Source organism: Danio rerio, chromosome 5 (assembly GCF_049306965.1).
Source record: "Danio rerio strain Tuebingen ecotype United States chromosome 5, GRCz12tu, whole genome shotgun sequence".
Taxonomy (NCBI): domain Eukaryota; kingdom Metazoa; phylum Chordata; class Actinopteri; order Cypriniformes; family Danionidae; genus Danio; species Danio rerio.
This window is the reverse complement of record NC_133180.1, coordinates 18663634-18675985: the sequence shown is the minus strand read 5'-3', so window position 1 is coordinate 18675985 and position 12352 is coordinate 18663634. Positions and strand designations below refer to the sequence as shown.

General features: G+C 38.1%; 1 protein-coding gene across 1 annotated transcript in view; it reads left to right on the top strand.

Moving 5' to 3' along the window:
• Positions 1 to 12352, top strand: part of zdhhc8b (zDHHC palmitoyltransferase 8b) — a 128508-nt gene that overhangs the window by 56312 nt on the left and 59844 nt on the right. The window lies entirely within an intron of this gene.

Here is a 12352-nt window from a genome sequence, read left to right as displayed (position 1 = left end):
TCCGTCTATCTGTCTGTCTGTCTGTCTGTCTGTCTATCTATCATCTACCTGTCTGTCTGTCTGTCTGTCTGTCTGTCTGTCTGTATGTCTGTCTGTCTGTCTGTCTGTCTGTCTGTCTGTCTGTCTGTCTGTCTGTCTATCTATCTATCTATCTATCTATCTATCTATCTATCTGTCTGTCTGTTAGTCTGTTTATCTGTCTATTTGCTATAGCTATTTTGATCTATCCCATTCATCTATCTGTATATTGTTCTGTCTGTCTATCATTCTATCTGTCTATCATTCTGTCTATTGATCTATCTATCCATCTGTCTAGCTGTCTGTCTATCATTCTATCTATTTATCGGTCTGTCTATCGTTATATTGATCTATTGTTCTATCTGTCTATCTTTCTATGATTCTGTCTATTCTGTCTATCAATTTATTATTGTATTAATCTATCGTTCTGTCTATTGTTATATTGATCTATCTACCTGTTTATCGTTCTATCACTTTGTCTGTCTATCATTCTATTAATCTGTCTATCCTCCCGTCTGTCTGTCCATCTGAATGTCCATCATGCTCTCTATCATTCTATTGATCTATCTATCTGTTTACCGTTCTATTTGTCTTTCATTCTATCTGTTGTTCTAGCGATCTAATGTTCTATCAGTCTATCACTATAAATCTATCTATCTATCTGTTTATCATTCTATTGATCTACCTATCCGTCTATTGTTCTGTCGCTATCATTCTATTGGTTTATCGTTCTATCTGTCTATTATTGTGTAGTTCTATCTCGATCTTCTATCCATTCATAGATTTGTTCAGTCCTTCCTTCCGCCATTGTGTCTTTCCATCGTGCTGTCAATGTCTATTCTTCTGACGTTCTCGTTTCATCTATCTATCCTTCATTCAGTTGTTTCATCATTTTGTCATTCTATCAATCCATAAATCCATTGTTCTTTCATTCTGGCCATCTACCTGACAGTCTTTCCTTTCACCATCAATCCAACACTATATTTTCATTCGTCATTCTATTGGTTTGTTTTCTCTGCGAGGTGTCACTCACCTGAACATCTGATGATCTCTACTAAACAAGTCGCTATGTGCCCCGGTCTATCATTTTGTCTTTCACTGAAACACTAAAGGAAGAGAAGGAGATTATGTTCACAGGTGCACTCACTGGAGTATTTCCATTTCTAAAAGCCTAAATTATAATTTGGCCAATCTTTGGATCATTGGCTTACGTTCGCCAGAATGCTATTGCGTTGCTCCCACTGGCACTGGATCTTTTTGGACATGATAATTAAACCGTTTTAAACCCTAATTAAATGCTGATCACTGTATTCATCCACATGCTGCGTTTCATCCTTTTTTAATGTAGGTTCGCTAGAGAGCTGCATTCTGTCGGCCTTCAAAACATCTCCAACCCTAATCATGATCAAAACCACTCCAGCAGAGATGGCCCTGCTCATTTTCCCTCAGCCTCTGCTCCATGTTTGACTCATTTCTTTTTGGCGAGCACATTGCCCAAACAATGCATATCCTCAACATCATGGTTCAAACAGTGACAGAGAGTAGTCATAACACAGGAACAGCTGCTCTCCGGGGTCAGTTAAAGGGACAGTGCATCCAAAGATTAAAATCTTGTCATAATTTTCTCACCCTCCACATCTTCCAAACCTGTATGAATTTCTTTCTATTTGTTGATCATAAAATTTTTGAGAATTATTGGAAACCAATATCCATTGACTTCCATTGTATTTCCTATTATCATCCATTTTATTCCCTATTACTGGATCCATTGTCTTTCCTATTACTTTGCGTTCACACCGAAGGCAGTGAGAGTGTCAAAATTCACAACATTGATCTCATATTTAAAGGGGCCGTTGCAGCAAATCAGCAAATCAGTTACATAACCGGCAGAAAACATGCTTTCTAGCATTAAATGTTGCGTACTTTTAATCAAATTTATTTAACTATGGAAGATCAAGTTGTTACGTGTGTGGCTTTGCTCTACTTATCCAATATGTGCCCATATGTCTGAAATATTCTGAAGCAGCAGTACTGTTTTGTACTGTCATTATATGAGTGAGATTCCTGCTTTTTGCTAGAAAAAAAAATATTATTAATGCACATCAACTCGCCAGTACTCGCCTTTTTTACGAATGTCCAGTAAGAAAACATAGTAAATGATTGGAAATTAGGCAACCGCAAAACCCTTGGGAACAACTGTGGTCAAAGCCAATGTTCACTGGACTGTGTTTTCTGGAATACTCCCAACCGATGGACTTCTACATTCCGATTGCTTGCCGCTGAAACGTATCATAGGTCATTACCATAAAGTTAACTTGATTTCAACTCTCCTCTCCCATTGAAAAGAAAATACTTCCGGTGACTTAGACTCTCTCGCCACTTTCGATGTGGACGCACAGTTATGGATTCATTGGAAATACATGCTTCAGCCTTCAATTTTATGAAATCGCTGGAGTTTCTAGGTAAAACAATTGCTATCGGGAAGTATGACGAAGCAATTTTTTACACTAATAATATTTACAGGGACCTATTATCGATGATTTAAGGATTCTTCTTATGCAGTTCTTTGGACAACACCAAACAAATACCACAAAACAACTTTAATACTATTTATGATTTGTAATCAAATACATTTGCATCCTCCTATACCTTGACTTGTGATGCAGAGCGTATCTAAAACATGCAATATTACCCTAGATAACATATGTCAGATTCGCAAAAATGTAGATGTCACCCTTTTATGGATTTATCATTTGAAGCGTGCATGCAACAGAGCAGAGCAACATATTTTACGTTTTAACAGACACCCTAGTTTTTTGTGATTTTGCTATCGCTGAATCCAATGCAAAATTAACAAAAAGTCGCAATTTTTTTTGCGATCTGCAAAATTCTTAATTTAAATGCAAAATAGTCACAAAAAAACTTAATCGCGTAAAACATCCAATTCTGAACCATGTAATCAAATTAGATTTATTTAAGTTTGCAATTAATTGTTTTACATGACTTACATGTGAATCAATGTGAAGATGGGATTAGACGTTTTGTGCATTTTACATGCTTCAGAATGCAAAGGAAAGTGGAAGCAAACATCTAATAAATGGAGCAGTGGAACAGACTGAAAAGCAAGCAGCTTACAATGATAGATAGACTGGTTCAAGGATGACAGCTACTGGATGTGACCGAATTATAGGACATTATTTGTGCTTAACATGTATAGGTGCTATCATGATGTGCGTCAAATCAATTAATAATATCGTTTAACTCTTTTTCTACAGTTAACAAGACAAAACGCTTCTCGGCCATTGACAAGTTTTACACCAGTCCTTGTTTTAGGTGTATATACAGTAGGGCAGGGGTGTCCAATCTCGGTCCTGGAGGGCCGGTGTTCTGCATATTTTAGTTCCAACCTCAATTAAACACACCTGAACCAGCTAATCAAGCTCTTTCTAGGTATAGTAGAAACTTCCAGGCAGGTGTGTTGTAGGATGTTTTAGTTAAACTATGCAGGGCACCGGCCCTCCAGGACCAAGTTTGGACACTCCTACTGTAGGGGAAGCCCTAACGCATGTCCTGTGTGTGAGGTGCTTGATGTCAGATGCTCGGGGGAGTAAAATCTGAGAGAAAGTAAGATTGTGGATAAAAAAAAGTTATACAACCTATCCCTATAATATAATCCCTACCGTTTTAGATCTCTTTTAGATATTTTCTTAACAAGAGACCAAAATAAAGAAGCATTATTTTTATGGTTGGTGTCATTGTCAATGTGTCATTGTTGTCCACAAATTTCTGGGAATTACCACCACAGAAGCTGTCATTTTTATCCAAAAAATCATGAAAACCTAGGGGTCTGTTTTAATGTAGGCTGAGGCATGTATTTTCAATGAACCTGGACTGTATGGATGTCAATAGCTATACCTACATTCTTTCAAAACATTATCTGTTTCACTTAATTGTGAATAATTGGTGACTATATTTCTATTTTGGGGTGAAATATCTTTTTAAATGTCTTCTTCAAGGGCATAATGACTGGGCAATATTTGAACCCACATCATATTGCTTACTTTACATACTCAATAGCATAAAAATCTCAGTAATGCCCATGGAAACTATTTGTACCTTGCTGTTTATATCACTGGTAGGGGTCCTTGTGTATACTAAACATTTCTGCTGGATTACAGAAAGATCAGACCGCTGACACCCACATACGCTAACATTAGTTATACACATTGTCTAGGCAGTGATGTCACTTTACAGTAGTAAAAACATGCCAATTGCATGATACATTTCACAAAGGTGCACAAGAGAACTTAACATTAAAGGCTTTAATTAAGGTCATATCTGATGAGGAAATACAATGATCAGCGTTTTGAGACTCGGTTTATGAAGTGCACTTGGATTGGGCCACGTGTAGTGTGGGAATTGGGCTGGCAGATTTTCATTAAACAATGCATGTTCGCTCTATTGTGAATCAGTAATCTGTGCCTCCCATTGTGCCCATGCATAACCGGGATTGTTCTGAGAGCTAGTCCCACGATCCACGCAAATCCCTTCATCAGCTCCTCCAGCTGTGTCGGAAGAGTTCCCCAAATGAATGAGACCCTTATGCCTGTTCTCACTTCTCGAGAACTGTAGTTTGATTTCATCTGGGGAGAGATTTCGAGTGAAGGCACAATATTGCTAGTGTTCTGTGTTGAATTGTTTTCACTGTGCCGGAATTTAAAGTAAGAGGAATATAGGCATGCTATTGACGCTGTATGAATATTGGGGGATTTTTCAGCATGTCTGTTTGTTTCATGGCACCAAATTTATATAAATATATACTGGCATTCAAAAGGTTTGGATTATTAAAGCTGGGTTCAAAAACTAGACTATGTATTGACAAGAATGCACTGGGATGTTTAACCCAATGTTGGTTCAAATATGGATAGACTCAACTGTTGGGTTAAAAAGTTTTATTTAAAGTCCCTGTGAAATTAAGTTTTTGGATGTTAGTATTAGTATATTAGTCTTAAGGGTATCAATAAGCTAGTGTGCTCCAAAACAGTGACAGAATTAGCATTTAGCGAATATAAACATATATAAAATAGCTTATGGACCCCTAAATGCATCAGATTTTTATTTTTTAATGTCACCTCATACTTCAGTTTCTCATCAAATCTTCTGACCAATCAAATGCTCTCTAGTGTCTAACTTGCCCCTTCAAGACATTGTCACGATCAATAGCGATCTAGCTTAATGTTTCTCAACCATGTTCTTGGTGTACCACCAACCAGCTCTGCACATTTCCCATGTCTCCTTAACCAAACACACCTGATTCAGATCATCAGCTCATTAGCAGAGACTGAAAGACCTGTAATGGGTGAGACAAAGGGGACATCCAAAAAATTTAGTGCTGGTTGTCCTCCAGGAACGTGGTTGAGAAACACTGATCTAGCCTATGCAGATCACTGGAAAACTACAATTCTACCACTGAACCGAACTACAACTACAATGATGCTTAGCGCTAATCAACACCTGCAATCTGGACTGATACGGGGGAAGATCATTCTTACTGATTATGAGGACTATATGCACAGCACACACACACACTTCTGGGCTGAGTCTTGTTATCCTATAGCACTACGAAGCTTTTCCTTGTCTTGTTTTTCCTTGCTGTGTTTCTTGACCCTTGCTTTGTGGATTGTTTATGCTGTTAGCTGCCTGGGCTGATCACTTTGCCTCTGATCCGACTACTCTTTTGGATTTCCCTTTATGTTAATGTTTGCTCCTGCTTGTGGCCATTGCTAGTGGTGGGCAAAGCAAGGCTTCAGTCACCCACTTAAGCTAAGCAGGGCTGCGCCCGGTCAATACTTGAGTGGGAGACCACATGGGAAAGCTAGGTTTTCTGCACCTGCATTCCCATCAGGGGACTGCCGGTGAATTCGGAAGTTTTCAACTAAAAGTTTTCTGGAGCAAGCTTTCAACTTTGGATAAAAGCTTTAGAGAAAGTGCAGTCCTGTTGATCTGCCTCTTATTTTGTGCTGATTTGGCTGTGTACAGTTTCTGTCACTGGAGCTCAGCATTCACTGACATTTCTGCAGACCAAACGGAGAGAATGCGCTCCGATTTGGTGTCCTATTTTTGTGTGCGTCTGTGGGGAGAGAAAGCAGAACGCTTCTTTGACACACACATCATGATTCCTTGACTTTCTTTTACTCTTCTCTTGGGAAGACAGCATGATGTCTCCTGTCTGTCGCTCTCAGAGGAATACATCTGCACTTTTCCCTCACAACTCTCTCCTCTAATGCATGCATGTTTTGAGCTCCACAGCAGTATGTCGTTTTGTTCAAATGTCTCATTTTTTTTCTCTTTTCGCATTTGCTTTGAGCACTTTGCAATGTAATATTTATTATGTTATCAGGGAACATTTTTTATCTGGAGAGTCTTTAAAGGAATAATTTGTAAATGTAATTCCTTTAAAATGGTAGAATTATTATTTTTTTTTTAAAGTAAGTCTTAAACTGTTTTAGGTTTTTATTTGTATTTTACAGCAGTGGTCTTCAACGTTTTTGTCATGGCGAACCGGTCAACGCTATGCGACCATCTACCATCTTTTCCGATGATGACAAGCTGACAAAACATTGCTGCAACTCTTGATACAAATTTGGGAAAATAAAAACACTGCTGTGCTACCAAAATGTGTATATTCCATACAAAATATGAAGCTGATCAGTCAATTCTTGTCACGTGGCTCATGGCATTCTGAAAATGTTTTCGACTTGGGGCGCCTGGAAGGCGAGCGTGTTGCGCCACTTGCACACAATGCTCCCAATATGTGCGCACAAGCCGTGCACCTCCATTAAGAATAACAAAATTTTTGCGATCTCCAGCAGTTAATCTTCTATCTGCACAGACAAACAATGAACACAAATGATTAAAACAGGTTTTACAGGGAAAAAGACAGCGCTCATTCAGTAAAGGCACAGCTGAACATGTGTTTTAAGTCTTGATTTGAATGAGCCTAATGTTGGAGCACATCTGATCATTTCTGGAAGCTGATTCCAGCAGCGAGGGGTGAGTAGCTGAAGGTGGATTCACCCTGCTTTGACTGAACTCTTGGAATTTCTAATTTACTCAATCCTAATGATCTAAGTGATCTGTTATCAGTGGCGTAGCAGACGGGCCCGCAGGGCACGCACCGCGGGGGAGCCCCGCGTGATTAGGGGGCCCCGCGTCGTCGCGATTTTCAATAATTGATAATCCGGCAACCGCAATAATCAAACTCTTGGGAACAACTGTGGTCGGAACCAAAGTTCACAGGTCTGTGTTCTCTGAACACCTCTCAAGCGGTGGACTACTTCATTCTAATTGCTTGCCGCCAATGTTGCCAACTTAGAGACTTTGTCATTAGATTTAGCTATTTTTCAGACCCCCCTAGCGACAAATCTAGCGACTTTTTTGTGTGTTATTGGAGATTTTTTTTGTAGACTATCATTTGTCCATACTGTACCATCCCTACTCTTCTCAACGAGCTGCGTGTGATGCCGCCGACCCCTCCCCCGCCTCACAGCACTGACAGGCGGCCCAGTCAGTCCTCGTACAGCAGCCTCTCCCACCTGCAGCCCGAGAGCAGATCACCCCTCTGCGTACCGACGACAAATGATTTAGCACAGGCAGTGTGAAGGTATTTCCCTTGTACAGTCAAACCGATCTACTTCTCCTTTATTTTAACAATTTAATTGGACCGTTTATTCTTTTCTTGTTCACAATCACAGATATTTTAGTGACAGTTTCTGAACTTGTCTGAGTTTATTACATATGAGAGATTACTGCACATTCACTACACATCTATAATGACATACTGTATTCAAACAGCAATACATTTAGTTAAATAAACATGCTTTTATAAAGTGTAGTGCAATTATAAATACCCCTTCATTAACCATAGGCTGTTAAACAAACAGAAACAGTAGAACGTGATGACGTCAGTCAAATGCAAATTGACGTATGACGCATCCATCCCCCCCCCCAAACTTCAACAGGGGGCCCCGTCAGCGATCCCTGCAGGGGGGCCTCCGCATTTTGCGCTACGCCATGTCTGTTATGTTTGTATTTAGTGAGTATATTGGTACTAGGCCATTTAGTGATTTACAGACAAGTAGTAATACTTTAAAATCTTTTCTGAATGTAACTGGGAGCCAGTGTAATGACCTCAGAATTTTTTCAGGAGGTTTGATGTCCTCTGATTTTCTGTTTCCAGTCAGAATCCTGGCAGCAGCGTTCTGAATGTGCTACAACTGTCTGACTGTCTCTTTGGCAAGGCCAGGAGTCCATTACAGTAATCCACTCTGCTGGTGATAAAATCATGAACAGACCTTAATGCAAACAAAGCATCTAATACTTACAATGTTTTGAGATGATAGTATGCGATTTACTTACTGCTTTGATATGACTGCTAAAACTTAAATCTGACTACAGAATCACACTAAGATTCCTGAACATGACACTAAGAATCAGTCATCTGTCTTTTAAGAGCAGCAATATCAGATGAGCAATTTTAAAGAAAATACTTGGGTCGGATTGAAAATCACTAATCACTGCTTTGCTTTCCCTTAACAAAATGCTAATATATTAACATTATTAAGGGCCAAATTTAGCAAATCTTTTTCCAAAGGGAAGAGATACAATCTTAGAATCACCCTTTTGATGTATTAATACCTCAGACATGCTCTCCCTCATGATTTTGCTTCAGTTCAATGGTTTTAACAGTGCATTAGTAAATCTCAAGTACTTTATGCATTAGTGTGCAGTTTTTTCTGTGCAATTAAAAGTATGCAAAGACCAAACTATTAAAGTTGCCTTATGAAATGCTTAAAGAATATACAGTAACTTTCCCCTTGTGTTCATTTAAATGTTAGTTACATTTTCTTGAAGCAAACTTTTAATGGTTTTTGCTGCTAATCACCTTATTCTTTGCGTACAAGTGGGCGCAGCCATTTGAATCTTTTTGGCTAGAGACTTCCAGTCTCATTCACTTCCATTCATTTTTAGATGTTAAAAACGGCTCGTTTTGCTGATTGATGTTGCAAACTGATATTTTCTTATTATATTATTCTGCCATGCAAACACCTGTCTGTGGAGCAAGCAGTTTGACTGTTTTCTGCAGTTTATTATTCCTAGTCATTTCTCTCAAAGGAAGCTGAATCGGAAGCTCTAAAACAGAGGTGATCAAAGTAGGACCCGCGGGCCAAAATTGGCCCATTGTAACCTTTTATTTGGCACACCATCCCATCTGAGAGGAGGATGAGAATGATGGAGGGGGTTGGGGCAAATGCATTTAACACAGAGATGGTCATTTTTAATTTGAAGTAACCTTTTTTGTTTGTTTTATTGCTTTTTATTTATTTTATAAAAGAGCAAACTAAAATGAAATGTTTCAATTAAATGTTATAAAAGAATCTTATTTTGTTTTAAACTGTAAATAATGTCACTTTACGGATAGAGAACTATGCAGAAGACATCGATGAGCAAATCAAGGCAACAACTAGTGTAATTCTGTAAAAAAAAATGCAATTTTGATGTAAAATGTGCCTGTAATGTATTTTGACTCCAGAATAAAGTGCTAGAGCTTTTACTATGGTGTCAGAAATCCCCCCACCCCCATGTGACATTTAAAAATGTTCTTTGTTGCCATTTGACCTGAGACCCACAAACTGTCACTTGGAAACTAAGCTTGGCATTTTTCTTGCTGTTATTTCTTCCCTCGGAGAGCATGTATTCATTTTCATCATGTCTTATTGAACAGCTCCGAGGCTGGTCTTTGTGCGGCGGAGAACATTACAAAATGTCAGAACTGAGACAAATTGGATAAAGGCCACGGGAAAAGAGCAATTATAAGAGATTGTGGCACCTGGTGAAAAATTCCTTAATTATCTGACAGATGTTTATTAACTTACAGTCTAACTTTCCTGTTTTCACTGGTTTTGTAAGATACTAACTGAAACAGCAAAATATCCAACAGAAGGCCCTTTTATACCAAAAAAAAAAAAAAAAAAAAGGTGGTGATGCCAGATCTGTGAATTCTCGAATATTTCATATTTTAACTACAACCCCAAACCAGAAAAAGTTGGGACAGTATGGTAAATGCAGTTTAAAAAATAAAGTAGTAATTTCTAAATTTACTTTAACTTGTATTTCATTGCAGACATCACAAAAAGCATTATTTAATGTTTTCCCCATGAATTTTATTGGTTTTTCTTTTAGTTTTTTTTTTTTTTCTTCAAAAACACGTATTCCAATTTGGTTGCAACACATTTCAAAAAAGTTGTGAGTAGAGAAATTTAGGTTTACTGGTAAATTAGTTAAATAATAATGTGATATAATGAACCAAAACAGCAGCATCCAGGAAAGGTCTAGTCCTTTAGGAGCAAAGATGGGCAGAGGATAGCCAGTTTGCCTAAAAACCATGGGAAAATAGTTGAAATGTTTAAAAACAATGTTTCTCAAAGAAAGATAGGAAGACATTTGGATTTTTAACCTTCATCAGTGCTTAACAGAATTAAAATATTCAAGGAATCTGGAGAAATTTCAGTGCGTAAAGGACAAGGGCGTGAGCCTAAGCTGAACTATCATGATCCCAGATTCCATATGCGGCACATCAAGAATCATCATTAGTCTATGAATGATATCACCACATGAGCTCAGGACTACATTGGCGAACATTTGTCAAGTACCACAAAACATGGTTTCATCCACAAATGCCAGTTAAAACTGTGCCAAAAGGAAGCCCTATGTTAACAGTATACATCGACTTCTCTGTACTGTGGTCAAATAAATCATTATTTCTGGTATTTTTTGGAGAAATTTACGCCGTGTGCTTTGGACCAAAGAAAAAAAGAAACATCCAGACAGTTACCAGCAACAAGTCCAAACGCCAGGGTATGTCATTGTATGGGGTTGGTTCAGTGCCCTTGGCAAAGGTAACTTGCACTTCTGTGATGGCACCATTAATGCTGAAAAGTACATACAGTTTTTTAAGCACAATATGCTGCCATGCACTTCAACAAGACAATGCAAAAGCACATTCTGCACACATTACAAGTCCTGGCTGCGAAGGAAGAAGATGCAGGTACTTGATGGGCCGGACAGCAATTCTGAACTGTCTCCAATAGAGAATGTGTGGGTCTTTTTGAAGCTCAAAGTGTGACAACGAAGAACCTGTAATGTTTCCCACCTTAAGGCTTGTTTGCATGAAGAATAGGACAAAATCACTCCTGAAATACTTCATAACTTGGTGTATTGGGTCTTTTATGTGTTGGGAAAAGGAACAGCAACATTACAAAGTGGTAAATGCTTAACTACCCTTACTTTTTTGAAATGTGTTGAAAGAACCAAAATTGGAATGTGTTTATTTTGAAAAAAAAACCCAATAAAAATCACAAGGAACATAGTAAAGAATTTGTTATAAATAAATAATTTAAAGACATTTTTGGATTGTCTGCAATGAAATACAAGTCAAAGTAAATTTAGAAATCACTGTTTTGACTTTCTGAATTGGGGTTGTAACCAGTTGTGTAAAGTAACAAATTACAAATATTCAAATTATTGTAATTGAGTAGTTTTTCTCAGGAAATTGTAATTTACTAAGTAGTTTTTAAAAATTTGTGCTTTTACATTCACTTGAGTACATTTTTAGTTCTGTATCGGTTCTTTTACTAAACTACTTCCCTTCAACCTGCTGTCACTACTTTATTTTTTCCTGTCTATGAGGATTAGAAAAACCAGTCCTGTGATTCCTGTCTAATCAAATTGCACATATTAATTAAATCACATCATAATGAACTACCTCAAGACATGTGCGCTATGCAATTGCAGTAAACTATTTGGAAGCATTAAAAGTGTCCAAGATGTCCAAAATCTTGACATGCATTGACCCAGAGATGGTTTAGATGCAGGTCACTGATGAGAAGATGAAGGGTGTAAACTGTATGATGACCAAAATGGCCTTAAACACCCAGCAGGTACAAGACGTCAACATGCCATCAGATTGAAGATGTACCCTAACGCCATGAACGTTGCAATTTTAATAAATTTTTTTAATGAAATTCGGGTTGATGTCAGAACTCAACATCAGGCTGACGTCAATGTCCAACGTCCAGCCTAAAACCAACCAAATATCAACGTCTGATGTTTCAGCTTGACGTTGTGTGGACGTTTCCACTATGACGTCTATCAGATGTTGGATTTTGGTGCCATACCTGATGAATAAATGTCAGTATTTGACATCAATATGACGTTGGTTTAAGATGTTGGCTCGACTTTGGATTTTGGTCACTTTCTAATAACCTAAAATCAA